We start from the raw sequence: 6,489 nt of genomic DNA, 5'->3' as shown, positions 1-6,489 counted from the left end.
CTAACAGGCCCAAGAACCTCAAAATATTTTGGAAACCTTGAGAATAAAGGTTTTCACCCAAGTCTACAGGTATTACAGGAATAAATTGGGGAATATGGTCTCAACTTCCAGGCTCTATAGCTCAGGAAGGCAAACTGAAAGGGGATTGGAATCTGGGTTAAGTGAGCCAATTTACACTATCTGCCACAGTAAATTATGAGAAACTTAAGAGTTTCAGGAACAAAACTGGGGATTAAAACAAGTACCACTGGGATCATCACCTGAGTTTTTAACTGTCCCCATGCCAGTGCGAGCTGAAGGATAAAGGCTGAATCATCTGAAGAGTAGATAGCATTTTTCCTCTAGAAACATTCCTGGAACAATGAGCTAAATCACAGGCTAAATGCCATCTATAATATTTACCACTTTAGGAATCTCATTATGAATGCTTTTGCAAAGTGAATAACTTTCCTTCCATATTTCTTTCATGTGAAACTGGATTTAATATATTGAACTTTCTTAAATCAAAATAGACCATCCCATTGGAGCCTTTTAAAAGAATAGAACATCACAAATCTCATGGAAGGAAGCTATAAAAAGTCACAGTTTTGACATAACAGGCACAACATAACTGCAAATGGAAACTGGCAATTTTAATGCCATTGTTCAATTTCCTGCCTTCCAAATTAAGATCTGGACACTCCTACCGGTGTTCGCATAGTAGCTAAAGCCCTCCGAGTATCACCTCGAAGGTAGATCACCGGCCCCACATCCACATGTGTGCTATAAATACTCACCACGGTGCTAGATGGGAAGAAAGGGTAATCAATGTTGGTGTAAAAAGCGGTGCGCAGATGATAATTAACACCTCACACCTTCCACCCCCGATGTGCAAAGCAGAATCCCTACGGTAGTGGCAGCAGCATAGAGAGGGGCGTGGGGCTTCCTGTCCAAGCTTTCACTCTTATTTATGATGTTTTTTTTAAATTTTTTTGCCCAAAGAGCTGGAGGCCAAAGCTGCACATTATGAGAGCTTTCTCTGCCTGCTCACTCAAATCTCAGCTCATAAAGGAGATTGGTTCTCGTTAATAGCCTCATGTACTTCCTTCCCCAGTGCCTTGTCAAATAACAGCGCAGGCAGTGGAATAACACAGGAGTCCACACTCACACATCTCGCATCTCCACCAGGAGGAGGGGGCTTGTTTATTGCACTGTCTGGAGCAGAATCAAATTATTTATGGACCATTTAGATGCAAATGTATCATTCATTTAGCAAACGTGCTGCATATGCAGACAATTTAGCCAAACAATGGATCTATAAGGACATCTCCACTAATCTCTGAGTATCAACGGTGCCTTTTCAAAGGGGATTTGGATTTTCTCTGAATTGATCAAACTTGACAAGTAATTTCTACCTAATGTTTAGGCTAGCCTCTTCTCTCTTCTCCATCTGCAGGTGAGAAATCCTATTTTCTGCTAGTGACAAGGTAAATGGAAAAGGCTACAGACGCCAGTGAAGGAAGAGAAGGAGATTTTGTGCCCGTAACTATGTCGCCACGGAAAATAAGACCATTCTGAAGGATCTGTTTTGTTTGGTTGCTTTGGAATTACAAAACATTTTCATTCAATACACACCCCATCCCCTAACCCCTTTATGCAGGAGGGGAAGCTGTGAAGAAATCTAAGCCACCTTTGTACAAAGAGAGGAGGTGTTCTCACACACCGGCACAGAAAAATGTCAGGGTCCCTGCCCAGAAATTATGAAAAGCCTCAGCGGTTTCAACAACTCTCGGAATCAATGAAAACCGTATTAGGGAAAGAGACACCAAATTTGAAAACTCAGCTAGTCTAGGAGTTTATTATCAAGATGCCAGCCTGACTCAGTTGTACTAAACAATTGGGCAAACGGGAGGAAGGCAATATAATAAGCGAGGCAGGTCAGAGAGGTGAGGTGGGATTAGGGGAATTTTTCTCCTGCAGGCTGGGAGGAAAGGGCAGAGAGGCTGGGCTGTCCCTGGGTGAGTCCTGAAGATCAGCCTCCAAGTATTCTAATCTCACGACTACAACCCACATGGGTGTCTGTCTTGGTGCCAAATGGGTGATGTTTAAAAAAAATAAACTCGCATTTTCCTTTTTCTATGTCCAAGTGGAGAACTGATAACCTGCAATCTGTCCATGGCTCCTCAAGGAGACATAGCCTAACCAAAGATCATTATTGTCCTGGTCATTGGAATACAGTAATTACATTTCCAACACGTTCTTTAACTGAGTTACCGCCAGTTTACGGGAAGGCCAGGCAATGCCTAGACTCATCAGACAGTAATAAAGTGCTAATGATGTGTTCCAGGAACAGCGGGCTAGGTGCCTTTTCAATTTCTTAAGGAAAAAGACAAAAAGCAAAACCTTGATATTGTTTGTTATTAATTCAACAAATTTTGTAAATAGAACTCATGTCAAAGGAATTGTAATTCATCCTCTTCTACCCTACCTCTCTTTCCCCATCTACACACACACACACACACACACACGCACACACTGTTCCCACACTCAATTTCCACTCCCCACTCCGTGCCACTGTTAAAGAAAACCACAGCCTGACGGTAAAGTGGTAAAAATAGATTTTACTCAGGAACAATTACAATGGGGGGAAAAGACCTCATTATAGAACTGGGCTCAATTCTGAATATAGCAGGTCAAGTGGGGATTTATATTCAAGTAGCAGAGTAGGGAGGGGGCCAGTGATGGAAAATTACTAGGAGGAGTCATCAAAGGTGGGGGAATTCTTGCTAAACTCACCTAGTGAGGCGGGCCAGGGTATCAGGTGTCACCTGGGGGATGCGGAATTCGACCAGATGTTGAGGATGATCAGATATCAAGGTTGAGAGTTTCTCTCTAAGCGGACTTGGCAGATTCTTGCTAAAACTGACTGATGTTGGCCCGATTGGGATGGACACTAAAGGTCACCGTTGAAGCCTGTTGAGAGGACTTGGCAGAGCCCGACACAAGTTAGGTCAAGGACAGAGTCTTTGTTACAAGAATCCAGGCTCTAGAAACTGCTGCCTGCACCGCATTAACCTCCAAGGTCTTCCTTTTCTGTGTTCCAGCTTCATCCTTTACCACCCACTTCCTCAGCTCTTTTAAAGCCACAAACTGCCGCCTTACTGTTACATTCAGCCGGCTCCTCTCAAACTCTCTGCCACATTGGATGCTATGGATGCCCATGGGTTTCCAGAAAATTCCTGAGCACTGCACAGAGAGGCCCCCTAGGCACCTGAGACTCAATTGATCTGAAGTCAACATTTACCTGCATCCTCTCACCCAGGCATCCCCACCTTGGGTGAGCCAGCGCTCTCCTCTCAGCTCTGGGCTGGAAACCCCAGAAACACCCTAAACCCCTCCGTCTTCCTCACCCCGCTTTCCCAGGGCACCTTGGCATCCCCTGACTCTTCCTCTACGCCTCAGGTTCTCCAAGGTGTGTCCACACTGCAGGGAAACCACGTCACAAATGGCAGCGTCCCTCAAGGTGTCTGAAACGCCACATAAAACACCCACACCAGGTTCTGTTGTACTTGCCCTGAGTTGTTGCCCTGAGGATGATTTTAGTATGAAATTATCTATTTCACACTGAAATGCAGATTATTTTATTGTAAATAGCTTTCTTCTGGCTTCTCCTTTATGTTACACTTAGTGTAATATCATGTCTGAAATTATGAGAATAGGTTGGTTAGATTGTTTATAAACTTTATTTCAGATGGGTTGATAAAGGCTGCTCTCTCTTATAGTTTGTATGTAATCTCCCCTTTCCAGGTTGACTGCATCTTTCCAAATTCTTACCTAGATACTAAAATTATCATCTGCCCCCCTCCCCATTGCTTCTTCAATCCTCCCTTTGCACTGCCAGAAAGATGATCATTACATAGCACACATCAGACCAACTCACTCCCCTCCTAGAGTCCTCAATGGCTCCCCACTGCCTCATGAGACAATTCTAACTTTGAGCATGGTATGTAAAACCATTGTAATGGGGCTCCTGCTACTTCTCAGGCTGCATCCTTCTACGTGTCCACCACACATCCTATGCTTCTGTGGGAGACCAGAATACACCACCCCGAAATATGAAGGATTGTTGAGCTGAAGGCAATTAAGAAGCAGACACAGGAAAGCTCCCTCCCTCCCTCTATTTGCCTAAAAGCAGGACGTAGATTTACAAAGACAAAAGGTATCTCCCCACCCACCACCACCACCACTGATCCCTTCTGCCAGGGAGGACAAAGATTAACCTCTGAAGACAACTCTGGACCCTGAACGGAAAACGCAAACTCAGTTTCTCCCACTATACTCTCACAGCACACTCCAGACACCAGATGTATGGGATTTGTTTCCTACACACCGAGCAATCATTCCTGCATCGGACACCAGCGGGGTTTGCTCTAATTCAATTCAGTTCTGACGCTTTCTACCTGGAGCCAGCGTCAGCTCAGGCTGATTGAGGACTCAGCCCCACCAGATTGAGCCCCACTTCTGAGGCCCACGGCAGGCCCCAGGTTATTTTGCCTGTGCTTCTGACCAACCTGCTATATAAATCAGGGTTCCCACGCCACCCTTCCAGGGTTTGAATAATTTGCTAGAGCAACTTACAGAACTGAGGGAGACCCTTAACATTTACCGGTTTATTATAAAAGATATCATAAGGGACTCAGTTGAACAGATGTGTATCGGGGGGTGTGGGGGAAGGGGCGTGGAGCTTCTGTGCCCTCCTGGGGCACACTGCTTTCCAGGAACCTCTGGAAGCCCACAGAACCCAGTCCTTTACGGTTTTTATGGAAGCTTCCTTACATAGGCATGACTGAGTACAGCATTGGCCGTTGGAAATCAACTTAACATTGAGCGCCTCTCCGCTCCCCAGAGGTTGGGGGGCGGTGACCTGCCTTGGTCTTTCTGGTGACCAACCCCATCTAGAAGCTACCTAGGGGCTGCCAGCCTTCAGTCAACTCAATAGCATACAGAGGGCCTCACTTTGGAGAGCCTGAGGATTTTAGGAGTTGTGTGCCAGAGACAAGACCAAATACATATTTCATGGTATCACAGACCCTTATCAGCCTAGAGATGGTACCAGAGGAATCTACATTAAGAAGCTTTACAAGGCTAGCATTTATCTTCCATTTATTTTCCTTCCCCACAAGTTGTAGGCTGTAGACACTCAAAGTCCTTTTCCCTTTTTCTTGTCACTTCTCTAAAAATTTACTGTTCTTTGTTGAAGGTGAGACATAAACTGGAATTCAAAGCCACCTCTTTGAGACCTACTCATCCCTGGGTGTCTCCCATGTATATATGAAATACACAGATTAATAAACTTGTTTGTTTTTCTCTTATTGGTCTGTCTTTTGTTACAGGGGTCCCTTCTAGCTAGGAACTTATGAAAGTTGAAGCAAAAATGATTTCTCTTTCCCTGCACTTCAATAACTTGGATTTACTCCTCTAAGCCTTTGATTACAACTGCTCCCTCTGCTGGAAATCCCTTTTCTGCCTATCAGGACAGCATCTGCCTGCAGGCCTCGGGACAAGGGCCACCCTCACGACCCCTTCCTGTCTCCAGCTGCTGTCCCCCCTTCCTCCTGGGCACTCCACCCGAGCCCCATTAGGGCACCAGCTCAGCCCTCCTTGTCCCAGGGTTGTTCCCCTACCTCTCCCTCGACTGAGGGGGTCCATCTCCTGAGCCAGGACTGTCTCATTTATCCTCGTGCCCCCTCAGTACCTCGCACCGTAACATCACGGGTGCTCAAGAAAGGCTTATTGGGTTGAGCTGAAACAGCAAATCCTGCTAGAGCTTGTGAAAGTTGTCAGAATCAAAATGAAGTCACTAATGTTAAGAAAACCCTGACAAATAGAGTCTAGGAAGGACATGAAGAGAAGGTTCTCATGCTTGTTTTCCTGATAACAAAAAAGACTACAAGAACCACAACCTTGCACAAAGGCCATCGCAACCTCACACAAAAAGTACTTCTGCAAGGACATCTGCCTGGCAAAACTGCCTGCCCAGACTTGGAATGATGCTCACTTTGGCAGCACATATACTAAAATTGGAACAATACAGAGATTAGCGTGGCCCCTGTGCAAGGATGATATGTAATTTTTTTAAAAGGATAAAAAAAAAAAACTTGGACTGGTATCACCTTCATTATTGATATTTACAGCCAAGGATAATTATTTCAAAACAATTATTAATATGTAATCCTCCTCAACTTTTCCTTTGAAAAACCCTCGTTTTGCTTTACTTTGCTGAGTACGCACATACAGTACATACATGTACTATGGGATGTGTATTTCCATTGCAATGCTCTATTCCTAAAAACATATGTTTTTTGCTTCAGAGAGCCTCTCTGCGTTTGTTATTCAGGTTGACAAGCTCAAAATATTACTGGACAAAGATGAGTCTGGTGAGCCTGAGGCGAGAGAAGACAGAGCTGCTGTCTCCGTAGCCCTATCAATGGGGCTAGATTCAGGGCTTAG

At 44.8% G+C, this 6,489-nt stretch overlaps 1 non-coding gene across 1 annotated transcript; it reads left to right on the top strand.

The window, feature by feature from the left end:
• Window positions 1-6,029: 6,029 nt before the first annotated feature.
• Window positions 6,030-6,133, top strand: LOC138383076 (U6 spliceosomal RNA). The gene has a single exon (XR_011233529.1). It is a non-coding gene; the product is annotated as a U6 spliceosomal RNA (small nuclear RNA).
• The last annotated feature ends 356 nt before the right edge of the window (window positions 6,134-6,489 follow it).

This window comes from Eulemur rufifrons, chromosome 4 (assembly GCF_041146395.1).
Source record: "Eulemur rufifrons isolate Redbay chromosome 4, OSU_ERuf_1, whole genome shotgun sequence".
Lineage (NCBI taxonomy): Eukaryota > Metazoa > Chordata > Mammalia > Primates > Lemuridae > Eulemur > Eulemur rufifrons.
This window is presented reverse-complemented; position numbering and strand designations above follow the sequence as displayed.